This window comes from Adiantum capillus-veneris, chromosome 14 (assembly GCF_014529385.1).
Source record: "Adiantum capillus-veneris isolate H3 chromosome 14, ASM1452938v2, whole genome shotgun sequence".
Taxonomy (NCBI): domain Eukaryota; kingdom Viridiplantae; phylum Streptophyta; class Polypodiopsida; order Polypodiales; family Pteridaceae; genus Adiantum; species Adiantum capillus-veneris.
In genome coordinates, this window is record NC_140944.1 from 31,494,674 (window position 1) to 31,509,325 (window position 14,652).

Below are 14,652 nucleotides of genomic sequence, written 5' to 3' on the forward strand. Positions count from 1 at the left end.
CTCTATCTTTCTCTCTCTATCTCTTTCCCTCTCTCTCTCTCTCTCTCTCTCTCTCTCTCTCTCTCTCTCTCTCTCTCATCTCTTTTTCTCTCCCTCTCCCTCTCTCTCTATCTCTACTCTCCCCCTCTCTTCCTCTCTATCACTACTCTCTCTTTCTCTCCCTCTCTCTTTTGGGGGGTGGGGGGTTAAATCCTTTTTGATAAAAGCTAGTTACCGGTGGACAGACCTCCCTGCCACGTCCGTAGAGAGTTTGATATCTAGGAAGAGACACCGTGAGTGAGGTTATCATGGAGTGCCTTTATCAGTTGCGAGTAGTTGAAGTCACCAGAGCACTCCCACAAGATGATGCCATTGAGGCTATTATCCTTGATATACTGCACCTCGGTAATGATGGATTGTGTTTCTGTAGCTATCCACCACACGGTTTTTGAATTAGCCAAGGGCATATGGAGCCTTCACCTTGCTTGTTATCCCACGGCTCCATTGATTTGGCATCTCAGGGCAACTTCTTTTAGTCCACCAAGCCCGTCTCCGAGGAAGTCTTAAAGGATCCTCCCTACGTCCGCATTCTGATGCTGACCATGTTGGCCAATTCGCGCGAATGTAGCGTCCCACCTATGAAGATCTTGCCCGATGGCACCCCGCGTGAAAAATAGAATTCAAGGGCCTTGTCCACTAACCATTCTCCATAGAAGATAGGCATGAGGTTGCTGTGATGCGCCGACATCTCACCCTAGTTTCCATCATGGAAGTCATATGTCATCAAAAGAAGCTGGTCCACTACCCGCTTGAGAGGCCATTGAGCATTCGTCGGCGCCGCGGTGCAACATAAGGCAATGGTGTAGCTGGGCAGCCCCTTGCGCAGCTCCTGTAGCACAAGAATGAAGTTCTCACCGTCCTCCTCGCGAACGGAGTTTCCCTCAATACTGTAGTTGATGTAGTCGTCACTTAGGTACTCCCACTCGATGGAGATGGCAATGCAACAATTTGGAAATACCACTTCTTTTGCAGTGAACACGCTACTGTCTGGTAAATGGGGTCAGCATTTGGATTGTAAATCCAATGTCTTTCTTTTTAATCCAGGTAAATGTGGTTAGCATTTGGATTTTAAATCCAATCTCCTTGTTAGTGCAGTTTTCAAATCTCCTTGTGAGCAAATAAAATTATATTCTTGATTATTGTCAACTACTAAAATAGTACCTTAAATCATGCACGGTCGAGTTTACAAAAAGTTACATTCATTCTAATTAACTGTAACTGTAACTTTTCCTTAAACTTGAGCATTTAATTCCTAGGAAGAAAGTAGATCCGGTGCTGTGGAGGGCACTCCTGATATTATATAAGCACTGCTGCTTGCTGAGTTACAGTTGAGCGGAAGAAGAAGCTTTTCTTCAAACTTGAGCATTTTATTACTAGGAATGATTCACACACACGAGACTAGAAAGAAGACGGGATTATAGTTCATGGTGATCTACATTAACGATGGCGCCGCGGCCAGGCAGTGGGACACTGGGAGTCCTTAAGTCGTGCAATTAACAAAGAAACGGCATAGAGCGCAGCCCAGGCCGGTAGACGTGCTTCCATGCAATGGCTAATTCAATGCACGACTAATTATTGTGCAATGCAGATGACTTAAGACAGATTATTGCATGCATGCAGATGACAACGTCACAGTACAGCTAGGTAGATCAGGCGCTGTGGAGGGCACTCTTGGCGCTATTGCGCATGCCAATTAACTGAGTGGCTGCCACCTGCTTTGCTGAATAGCTGATCTTAAGGGGGTTGGGGACGTGAGTGGTAGCACCGGCATTACGGCCAGTACCCTGGGTGAGGTTGTCATCGAGTGCCAGCGCGGATCCGAGTAGGGGAAATCGCCGGAGCACTCCCACAGGATGATGCCCCCCAAGTCATGGTCCTTAATGTATTGCGCCTTGGCAATGATGGACTTCACGTTGTCGTGGCTGTCCAGCACCCGGTTTTTAGAGTCGAGGGCGTAGGGAGCCTTCGCCTCGTCATCCCACAACTCCAACGAGTTGGCATCCAGGGCAGTTTCTTGTAGTCCACGAGGCCTGGCTCCCAGGAAGTGTGAGGGGAGCCTCTCTGCGCCGGCATTCCGATGCCGTCCGTGTTGCCGAAGACGGAGGCACCCCGCGTGACAACTAGAATCTAACGGCCTCGTCCACCGACCATACTCCATGGAGCTAGGCATGAGGTTGGTGTGATGCGCTGACTTCGTCTCGCCCCAGTTGCCGTCGTGGAAGTCGTATGTCATCACATGACGCTCGTCCAGCAGAGGCACTACCCGCTCGATGGGCCACTTAGCCTTCTCCGGCGCCGCAATACAGCAGAAGGCGATGGTGTAGCTAGGAAGGGCCTTGCGGAGCGCCTGTAGCACCAGAATGAAGTTTTCACCATCCTCCTTGCGGACGGAGTTACCATCGTTGTCATAGTTGACGCCGTCGTCGCTCAGGTACTCCCAGTCGATGGAGATGCCGTTGAAGATGGGGTATTGGGTCACAAAGTTGGTGAGAGAGGTGACGATGGGCAGATCCTTGACGAAGTAGTTGCGTTCGTAGATGCACCAGTTGGTGAAGTAGTAGATGGCGAGTTTCCTTCTCGGGGTGGAGATGTTGGGGGTGTGTATAATTAAAATTAGGGAAATTTACCAAAATACCCCTCTAATTTATGGAAATTCCCAACATACCCTTGTATCTACTTTAGTTGGATTTTTCAAAATTTCCTAATTTTTATTCTTTTTTGACAATGTATATCCGTTTTTTGGTGCTTAGCATGTAATTTGTCACAAATTACCTCCCAAAAAAAAAACAATTATGTCCAAAAATAGTGAAGCAATTCATCTCCAAAGCCTACATAACTAGCTCAAATTCTAGTTTTAGTATCTTGTATTCATAGACAATCAGTCTTCTTATGAAAAGCTACAATTTTTTAAATTTTTGGATAAATTTACTCTCACAGCCAGGGGTGTTTTGGGAATTTTGCAGAATTTAAAGGGCATTTTGGGATTTTTTGACAAAATATGAGGGGTATATTGGGAATTTTTGAAATTTGAAGGGTATAATGGTAATTTTCCCTTAAAATTATCTTAATGAAAGCTGTATTAGTAATCACGAAACTGTGCGTCTATGTTGCCACCCCGTCGCTTTTATAGGACCGGGAATTGGGAATGCCGGCTTCAAAGTTCAAAGGCCCCCTCTCCTGATCAGAGCCACTCGACCGACGTGTACATTGAGTCTGCTTGTATCGTACCATCGCTTCCACGTGCCACAAGCCATTGACGTGACCAACCGTTGAGCTGATTAGTTTACTATCAATCTATCAGATTAGGTTGATTGATAGTACCTCCAGCTCTCTTTGTTATTAGTTTACTATCAATCTATCAGATTATGTTGATTGATAGTACCTCCAGCTCTCTTTGTCATTAGTTTACTATCAATCTATCAGATTATGTTGATTGATAGTACCTCCAGCTCTCTTTGTCATTAAATAACTCCCCTCGACAACTCTTACGTACATTATAGGACCTTATAAATTAGGATTTAAGATGAGCACATCGTCCTTTATCTGTGGCAACCCAAAATTTCATACTACCACACTCTTACGTACTCCAAGTCCATCCTCTCTCTCTCTCTCTCTCTCTCTCTCTCTTCCCCCCCCCCCCCCCCCCAACTTTTTAAGCAATATCTTTATTTCAAATATATTTGGTTTTTTAAAAAAAAACCAAAGAGAGCATACCTCCCTCATATCTTCCTCAATTGTAGATACTCTATTGCGATCTTGACCCCACTCACAGAAGTTTTAGGGTTTTGGCCCTTAGCCAAACAGTGGCTCTTGGGAGATTCAATTAAAATCATTTCTTCATATTGGGCCAAAATCTGTTCCGAGTTCATATGGATCATGTGAAAAGAGAGGTGTGTAGCGGTATTTGAGGAGTCTTGCGCGAATAAAAGTCTGAGAATGCTTTTTATTGACTTCAATTTGTAGACATTTCAGCTAAACTTGGACCGTACCATTCCAGGATCTCCCATGCTCAAAGCAAAGTGTTGGCAGATTGCAAGGCAAACTATGAAGCACCATTGAATAGTTGGTCGAAGGCAACTCACCCAGCGAGGACTCTGCAAGAGAGGACTAAGGAAGTAGAAGAAAAGCTAGTAGGATTCATAATCCACTGCGATCAAGCTCATGAGCTGATGCTCAGAATTGAGCACTGAATACTCGGTTACTAGTGTGATTGTTGTTACCCTTGATGTTTTTTTGTTTTGGCCACTCCTCCCTAAACTCTTGTATATTCCCTCACCCGCCGTCTTGGGGTTCATGAATGTAATTTTATCAAAGTCTTTCTAAAACAGGTATGCTCTCTTTGGTAAATAATTGTTTTTAATAAAAAAATGGCTTTCTGAAAGACGTCTTAAGAAAGAGTTGATTAGGCATTCTTTCAATGTTTTCAGTGATGATTCAGACTTACCTTAAATGTTATTTCAGTTTAAAAATATTAAGTGGATCTTTTTATTTCACCTTTCATTTCACAGCCTCACATGGCTTAACTTCTCTTGCATTCTATTCTTTTAGAATGCTGAAGTGAAGCCTGATCACCTTGCATAATTCTAGTAGATTCTACACACACACACACACACACACACAGTCTTCTAGTACTGTACAATCGCTTTGCATTATTCCACATGCCACAAGCCAATGACCTGACCATGGTTAGTACGATTAACCTGAGAGCTCATTAGTTTACTATCAATAGTTAAAGCACATTACAATGATTGATACTACCTTGAGCTCTCTTAAATAACTCCCCTCGATAACTTGAGACCTCATAAATTAGGACTTAAGATGAGCACATCATCCTTTTCCTTTGCCTTTTTTCTGCCATAAAGGGCGAGAGAGATTTTATATTAGAAAGAGGACAAAGTTACAGTTATCTACTGTATTCTCTGATAGTATCTCCAACCTAACAGTGAATCTTTACAAAAAGCGGCGGCATACAAAACATTACCATAGGCTATTCGATTTTTGAAGTCGGGACTACACAATTCTTTTAATGCTTCAGGAACTGCCACCCAAACTGCTACCCCCTCCGAACAAACTAATGACTTCCTGTAAATGGGTAATAAGCCTCAGTCCATTATCACACCGTCTCTTCAACTTCGCTCCATCTGATTTTCATTCATCAATCAGTAGATGCGAATAAGAACCATCCAATAGAACTTTTTGTTGTTTATTTATATTGGGGCTATTGTTGTAGCTCATGCAGTACGTCATTAGCACTTTATAGTTTGCTTGATATATTCTACATTGTTCCAATTTGAGCTGATTAACCTGCATTGAAAAATGTGAAAAAAGCACTCTCAGAATTTTAGTATGGTAAGCCTCATCAGAAGGAAAACTATTCCATTCTTTCCAAATGATCCAGAAAAATTTCCCGTGGATCCTATTGCATACTACTGAGAAGAGAGTAGCTGAAGCAACTTTTTCCAACTGGGAGTGAACTCTAAACCACTTATAATAGGGGCTAAAATATATGTGTTAGTAGGACTGTTAATGAACAGGTGAGGTGTATCTTCCTCAATTTTGAGCTATTTTTGGGCATATTTAGTGCTATTTTTGACCATTTTTAGTCATTTTCAGCCCAAAAATGACACTTTTTGTCCGTAAAAAGCCCAAACGAGCTGGGAAAAATCCCTAAAATTGTGGAAAAATCCCATTGGGCTCAAATTTCATGTTGTCCCTAATTTTTACACTTGGTAAGCACTTTGGACATGTCTTTTGCGCTAGCGCACGAAACCTGCTATTTTTGGCCGAGATTGCCCGCATTGAACTTTCTAGGCAAAACAAGCGTGCCACTTCGAAACACTTGACATTTTTACATTCCCAAAGCAAATTAGGCATATATTTATGTGTAAAAGCATTCCATGGTGCCACGTGTAGGGCCTCGCCCGCCCAACAAGGTATGTACACGACTGCAACCATGACATTCATTTTCGCATATATCAGTGTATGTACATTGTAGCATTTGGTCGCAAACATCATAAACATTAAGAGTGAGGTAGATAATTTAATTTCACATTATGAACGTTCCATGGCACGACATCCACCCCCTCAAAACCTGCACATCCTCCGGCATGTGCCACAGATATCTTTTGCAGGTTCAGTCTTTATTTAAGTCAACATACATGTCGATTTCATCATCGCTTGCAACAAAATCTAACGCATCATCCTCTTGTTCTTCATCCAGATCCATATCATTTTCATCAGAGCCTTCATTTTGACCTTCCTGTGAATCAAAGGGATCTGTATCACCTCTTCTTTTGAATAACTTGATTCTTTTCCCTGCAATGGGAATCTTCATTTTTGTCCCGTCTAATTCATGCAAGGTATAAGTTGCATTCCCATGTACATGCTGAACCACATAAGGACCAAGCCATCTTTTTGAAAGCTTTCTTATTGTTGAATGTTGGTTTTCAAGACTACTGTCATACACCAACACCCAATCACCTTCCTGAATAGCTTTAGGGCTGAGCCTATGCCTCTTGTCGAATCTGTCCTTATTCTTTAACCTTGCATCTTTTAATTGTGCTACTGCAATCTCAATATCTTGGGGCCTTCTTTCTAACTGTTGTATGCACAAAGCAAGAAGGTCTTCCCTACTCATTCCATCTTCCCAAGGTAATACATTCCATGTGGGAATTACATCCTCAATTGGCATTATAGGTTTCTGACCATACATCAACTCAAAAGGCATATAACCAGTAACTAAGCTATGAGTTGTACGATCAGCCCATAAAGCATAAGGCAATAACCTAGGCCACTCTCCCATTTTACCTTTGCAGGCCTTAGCTAAAGCTTTAATGATAGGAGGATGCCCACGCTCCGATTTACCATTTCCCTCAGAATTATATGTAGTAGTGAGAGCAAGTTCAATGCCCAACCTAGAGAAAAACTCCCTTGCTTTCCCTTGCTTTGTCAGCATCCAAATCACCCCTGTCTGCTGTTATTTTCCCAACACCGCTATAACGGCTAATTACATCATCCAAGAGGAACCTACATTTCCCTTCTTTGCTTTTTGTTTTTAGAGCACGACCTTCAACTTGGTTGGTTAAGTCTTCTCGTGCAAGCACTATGTATCTCATTTTCCATAAGCCCAATGGAATTGTAGTCAGATCTACTACCCACTTGTAATGCATGGCCAATGGGTAAGTAGGGTGCAACCCATCACGATGACGTACATTTGAATACATTTGACATGTTTCACATGACTCCACAAAGTGAGATACATCTTTATATATACCTTTCCACCAATACCTCTCTTTCACTTTAGTAAAGGTGGCCCATACACCTCTATGTCAGCATAAAGACTCTCATGAAACTTTTTCATAAGCTCATTTTGAGCGTCCTTATCATTCACGACTCTCATTGGCATTCCATTTCTTTGTTTTGGACGCTTCTATAAGTACCCATCTTTCAAAAAATATCCATAGGCCTTTCTCCGTATTCTTTTGAACTCTTGATTAGTCACCCCTTCTTGCCTTGTCAAAGTGCTCAGATAGCTTCCAATGAGCAAACAATCACCTTGATATAGGTCCTCTGTAAGTGCATTTGACAAACAAACATGATCGCCCTTGGCATGAGAGATACTATAGAACTGTGTACCTACATCATCACCCTAGACAACCAAGCCTTCTTCTTTTTCATACCTTGCTCTTGAAAGCATATCTGTAGCAGCTGGATTATCTTTCCCTGCAATATGCTTAAATTCTGGGTTCAAGGACTTTATGTTGGCAATCCATCTCAACATAGCAATTTCAGGAGTTGAGCAACTTGTGATCATTCCAAGAAGGGGTAGACAATCAGTCTCCACTATTACATTTTCTCCTATCAAGTACTCTTTGTCTCATTGCAAAGCTGTGGCTACTCCTCATAACTTTCTTTTTACTTGTGGATAGTTGCGTTGACGAGCACTTAGGAATTTTTCTCCAAACCTCACCACATATCGCTTGCCATCATTATCATCTTGCCAAATCGCCCATCCAATTCCTGTGGGGCTAGTATCCACTGTCACAATTACATATCTTCCACATTCATAGTTTTCTTTTCTCAAAGTTGGAGACATAAGCAAAAACTTCTTTAACTTCCTCATGGCATGGGTATGCATTTCTTCCCATTGAAACTTTTTGTTCTTTCTCAAAAGCTGATACAAAGGCTCTACTACATGTGCATAATGTGGAATCCAGATAACATAAAACACGCATGCACCCAAGAACCTTCGAACCTCAGTGACATTTATACATTTCTCTTTCATTCTCTGGATTACATCAATCTTTGCAGGACAGGGCCTTCTACCATATGGCCCGCACATATGTCCCACAATAAGAACTTCATTCACACCAAACATTGACTTTTGACCAGACAAGGTAAGGTTCACCTCTTCCAACCTTGACAAGATATTATAATCATAATGATTGATATGGGTTGCCACATATTTTCGGCACCCCCTCGAGTCTAGAGCCACATCTTTATCACTTACATCACATCCTTTGATTGGCACATCATCAAGGAAAGGCATTGTAGTTTGAGGTATGAAGTCACGTAGGAATTTGTTCCTACCATTCATCATGTGTGCAACTGAATTCGTTGCCCCTTGAGGTAAGGTGCACATCCTTACTAAACCCACGGGTGTCCTCATGGTAGTCAAGTCCCTGCTTTCCATTGCTAGTTGGAACTGATCATACCCTGAGTACAAATCTCCCATAGAATATATTGCCCTTCCTACAAATGCCTCTGCAAACTCATCGACAATTGGCCCTATACCCACATTTCTGATTGTCACCATATTTACAGGTTGCATATCCTAAATAAAGCATAAAGAACCATTTTTCTTTGGAACAGTGAACCACCTATTTGAATATGGAGCACAAGAAGGCTCCAAAATACCCATCTTGATCTTTTCATTAAGCAACTCAATGAGTTTTGGCAAATGAGCCTTTGGAACAGGAATAGACCTCAAGTTCCAAGGTACATGAGGGATAGTGAAGATCACCATAGGAGCAACAATGGATGGATCAACACACCCTATCTCATAACGCTCAAATGCAAAAGCTTTTCCGTGTTTGGCAAGCATGTCTTCAAAGCATATCTTTTCAGCTTTTGTCAAATTGTCCTCGCAACCAACTTTTAACTCTTTCAAAGAATCCTTTGTGAACTTGTGTCCAATCTTGCTTGGGTTACGAAGGCTAGGGTGCAAAGCAGCTTGCTCCATCTTATTTGTGCAATCTTTTGGTAGAGGTACTGCCACTGGTTTCACTTTCTTTGCCACGGACTTATACTTCTTGTACATCAACACCTTGAGCATTTTTGAAATATTCAATGACCTTGTACATTTCTATTGAGCATACTTTCACAACCTCTCTTCCCATATACAAATTGCAATCCACTAAAGACTCCAAATCTTGCATAGTATCCACAAAAGAACACTCATCAAACACACCTGCAGTGCATTCATCATCTTCTAGCAAACCATTCATCTTCAAACCTCTTTGTACACTATTTACATGTTGTCATTCACCCCGCTTTAAGTCCTGACACTTTGTAAAAGCAATAGATCCATAGTCTGATAATCCTACAAAACCTGTAGAAAATGTATCCTTTGCATATACATCATGCGAGAACCTTTCTCTTCTTGTACCACTGCAATCCCGCTCTACAATGGTACATGGCCAAAACCCCTCATATCCCTGTAGTCCTTGAATTCTTTGTTCGTCTTTGGCAAGGGTTTCTCTCTAAGACTTTCACGGTTCCTTTCATGGTCTACACAAATAGTAAGGAATTGTACTGCACGCTTTCCATTCCTGCTCCTTATTCTTGCATAAGATGACCCATCATCCATCACCTTGGTTTCCATGCGAGTAGCAGTGATGTATGGTTGTCCAAGGATAAGAGGATATGTAGAAATCTCCTGTACAAAGAAATTTTGGTCATCTTTCACATCCCCAATAGTCACCTTTACATTTGGACAAGCTTTGTACAGCTCCCCTGATGAGTTTTTATCTGCACGAATCATCCATCCATGATTTATATCAATTGGCCATTTTCCTTTTTGATAAAGACTCTTTGACATGAGGTTAATTTTTGAGCCATGATCTATCAACGCAATGTATGGATCTTCTAAGTCTCCCACTTTTACCAGTGTCTCAGTAGTTGCTCTTGCCCAGTGACTATTCAAGTAGTAGCTCTTGTGAGTGGTCTCCACTTCATCTTCATCATCCAAGAAGAGAATGTGTTTTACTCCTCCCCTAGACTTGTAGCATCCAACAATAGTTTCATCACCTTGTTTGCCATAGACCTGTACACCCTGTGCATTTAAAGTCTCTTCTTCACCCTGTACATGGATAGATTCAGTAAGAGAATGCCGCTTCCTCTCTACGATATCAATTATTTCTTCGTGAAATTCTCTCTTTGCTATACCAAGGACCTCACACAAGGTAAATTCCACCTTACTGTTTAGAATCCTCTCTTCCAAAACCTTTTCGAGATCCGTTGCTGCCTCTATATCGGATTGGAGTTTGTAGGCTGGACCCTTTTCTTTGGTTTTTGTTGCATCCTTCTTCTTTTCTTTAGAGGCTTCTTGTATAGGCACTTGAGGGACAGGCATCTGTTGTCGGGAAGGTGATCTAGGAGGCATTGTGTCATTTCTACCTCCACTCCTTGTTGCCCGCATTGAACGCCCTTCATCCCCATTCTTGCGCCTACGTTTCTCTTCAACAATGGCCTCATTTGCTTTACATTTGGCAATATATGCATGCACTGACAAAGAGTCCACATGATCATTCCAACCTGTTTCAAGCCGAATGCAATCTCTAGCTTCATGTAAAACCTCTATAGTCATTTTACCCTTCATAGCAGACTCTATAGCGCATGGTCATAGCTCTCCAATACCATTAGATTCCTCTTCTCCAACCTTGAATGATCCTTTTTTCTTAATAGGATCCAACTTCAACCCATAGGCGGCTGCCTCAACCATCGAGATGGCATGACTAGTAGCCATGTCCTCAACTAGTTTCTTCATCCTACCTTTGCGAAATTTTGTACCCAAGAGCTTACCTGTTTCACTTAAGTGAATCTTACCTTCTTTAAAGAAAACAAGCTCCTTTGTCAAAGCGTCTTTAAAACTTTCACAGTCCCTCCTGTTGAGATGTAGAGAGAAAGAGAGAGAGACGAGACAAGAGACACACCATATACACTCCAAAAGACTGATTCATATTGAGGACAAGATACAAATATATAGGTGAGACCAAGTTGAGTAGAGTGAGCCATATATAGCTCCAACACCCCCACTCAAACAAAGGTCTCTAGCTTTGGATGAAAAAACCCTTGGGGAGTTCAAGGGAAAACCCAAGCCCCTATACAATGTGAAAATATGAACCAGCGATGATGATGTGAAAGTGAAGTGTGCATCTATGTAAAAATATTCAAGTGACTTAGAGATCACAATGTGCAAATGTGGAGTGTGCATAGTGCATGGTACCTAAAAGATTACAATGTCATATGTACAAAGCTATTACAATAGCAAAGAAGCTAATCTAGAAAGAGTGAGGTCGAAGCAACTCCAAGCTCCGAGCGCAAGAGGATGAAACGTGACTCGTTGAGGCCTTTGGTCAAAATGTCTGCAATCATCTGGTCACTTGGACAGTGTTCAACCATAATGGTTCCTTTGCGTACTTCATACCTGACATAATGATAATGGACAGCAATGTGCTTTGACTTATTATGTTGAACATAGTCTTTTGCAAGACTAATAGCACTTTGGTTGTCACACCGCAAGGGTGTGCTAGAAAGAGGAGAGTGACCAATATCAACCAGCATTTGTCGAAGCCAAATCAACTCACGAGCTGCAAGTGATGCCGCAACATATTCTAACTCAGTCGTAGAAACTGCAACACAACGTTGTTTCTTGATAGTCCAAGAAACAAGACAACCATTTATAAAGAAGCAATTTCCACTAGTAGATCGCATAGATAAATGTGAGCTTGCCCAGTTTGCATCTGTGTAACCCAAAAGAGAAAGAGATTGCATAGAATCCGATGTGAGTTGTCGTCGATAGACTAAACCAAAATCTGTAGTGCCTTTCAAGTATTTCAACACATGCTTTGCAGCAGACCAATGCTTAAGAGAAGGACATGCAAGATGTTGTCCAAGATAATTAGCAGCAAACAGAATATCAGGACGAGTGTTCATGCCAACAAACTGAAGACATCCAATCAAGTTAGCATAAGGTTGGTTTGTGACAAGTTGACTGCCATTGTCAGAAGTGTTCTTCGTAGAGCTCGCAAGACAAGGTGTGTTGGCTGAATGTGCAGATTCCATACCAAATTTTTGAATAGTATCTGCAATAAACTTTGACTGTCGAAGGAATAAAATACCTTTTGTACGGTTCCGTTGGATTTGAATGCCAAGACACGAGTGAATCTCTCCAAGATCCACCATATCAAATGCAGAAGACAATAACTTTTTCACTTGCTGTAGAAATCCCAAATCATTGGAAACAAGGATGGTATCATCCACATAAAGAGCAAGAATCACAAAACTGCTACCTTGGCGTTTTATGTATAAGTTGGGGTCTGACGAGCAAGAGATGAATCCTTTAGAGGTGAGAAAAATATCAAATTTTGTATACCAAGCTCGCGAAGCTTGTTTGAGACCATATACTGCCTTATGGAGTTGAGCAACAAGGTCTTCTTTACCTGGAATAACAAACCCTTCTGGTTGTTCCATATAAATTTCCTCTTCCAAGTCACCATTAAGAAAAGCAGTTCGCACATCCATTTGATGAGCTTCTAAATCAAATTGAACAGCAAATGCCAATAAAACTCGAACACTTGTAATGCGAATAACTGGTGAAAAAGTCTCTTGATAGTCAACACCAGCTACTTGGGAGTAACCTTTTGCAACTAAACGCGCCTTGAACTTGTCAAAAGATCCATCTGCTTTTACTTTTGTCTTATACACTCACTTACATTTAATAGCTGTACGACCAGGGGGTAATTCAGTTAGTATCCATGTACCTTTAGAGATAAGAGAATCGTACTCTGCTTCCATAGCCTCTTGCCATTGATCCTTTTGTGGTGAAGAGATAGCTTCATCATAAGTAATGGGATCTTCGGAAGTAGAAAACGCATTATCAGCAATATCGTCATCATAAACATGAGATGAGCCATGTTCAAAATCAATAGGCAGATCAACAAAAATATCAATATCATCATTGGCGACATTCGGAATGGATGGTTGTGAAGAGGAAAATTTCTCTATAGGAAGAGTTTCATGTTCTGAAAGAAATGGAAAGGCATGAAGCACTGATTTAATATCATCAGAATCATCCATGGACCATGAGCCTCCCATAAGCTGTTCGTTAAAAGTAGCATCACGATTCACAATTACTTTCTTGGAGGAAGGGTCATAGAATTTGTAGCCTTTGGAAGTGTTAGAATATCCAATAAAAATAACTTTAAGACCAGGAGCATCAAGCTTTGTTCGTGTTTCTTTGGGAGCATGAATATAAGCAATACATCCAAAGGTTCGAAAATGAGATACAGAAGGAATGTCACCTGTCCATGCTGTGATGGGTATCTTACCAGAGGGTGCAGTAGTAGGAAGATGATTCTGAATAAATACTGCTGTCAAAGTAGCTTCAGCCCAAAAAACACGAGATAAGCCAGAATGAATCAGCATACATCTTACAACATTGAGAATAGTGGGATTCTTTCGTTCAGCAACACCGTTCTATTGAGGCGAATATGGAATAGTGTGTTCATGATGAATTCCACTGTCAGCACAGTAACTCACAAACTCTCGAGAAACATATTCGCCTCCATTGTCACTACGAAGCTTCTTAAGGCGACGACCAGTTTGAAGTTCCGCAGCCTTGTGGAATTGTTTGAAAACAGATAAGGCTTCAGATTTTTGTCTAAGTTGAAATACAGTCGTATACCTTGAGAAATCATCCATGAAAGTAATGAAGTAGCGATATTGTGATCTCGAAGAAGGTAGAGGTCCACATATATCAGTATGAACAAGATCCAATATGTCATGAGAATGAGTTGTATTTGAAAGAGGAAAGGGTTTGCGATTGTGTTTCCCAAGAGCACAAAATCACAAATTCCCATATGAGGATGGGCTTTAAGATCCATGCCATGAACAAGATCACGACGTTGAAGATCAAGGAGTTTTGAGAAATTAGCATGAACAAAACGGTGATGCCATACTTTGCAATCATGATCACCTAGAGCAGTGACAACATTTGCTACAGCATCGTTGAGAGAGAGTTCAAACAAATTACCATTTCGAGGAGCTGTCGCTATAGTCTGTCCATCTTTATCAATTCGGCATTTGGTATGATCAAATCCAACAAATAGACCAAGATCAACAAGTCTAGCAACTGAAAGAAGGTTACGTTGAAGATCTGGTACATGTAATACTCCTCGCAAAATTCGAGTGGAAGAAGATAAGGTACCAAGATATAAGTCTCCAATACGCTTTACTTGACAAGTAGTATCATCAGCAAGATAAACAACACGTTGAACTGGCAGTGGATGATAGTTATGAAGCCACTTAGACTGATATGTCATATTTCCTGTA

General features: G+C 41.3%; 1 pseudogene; it reads right to left on the reverse strand.

The window, feature by feature from the left end:
* Window positions 1–1,688: 1,688 nt before the first annotated feature.
* LOC147442175 (endochitinase B-like) overlaps window positions 1,689–14,652 on the reverse strand; it is a 194,878-nt pseudogene continuing 181,914 nt past the window's right edge.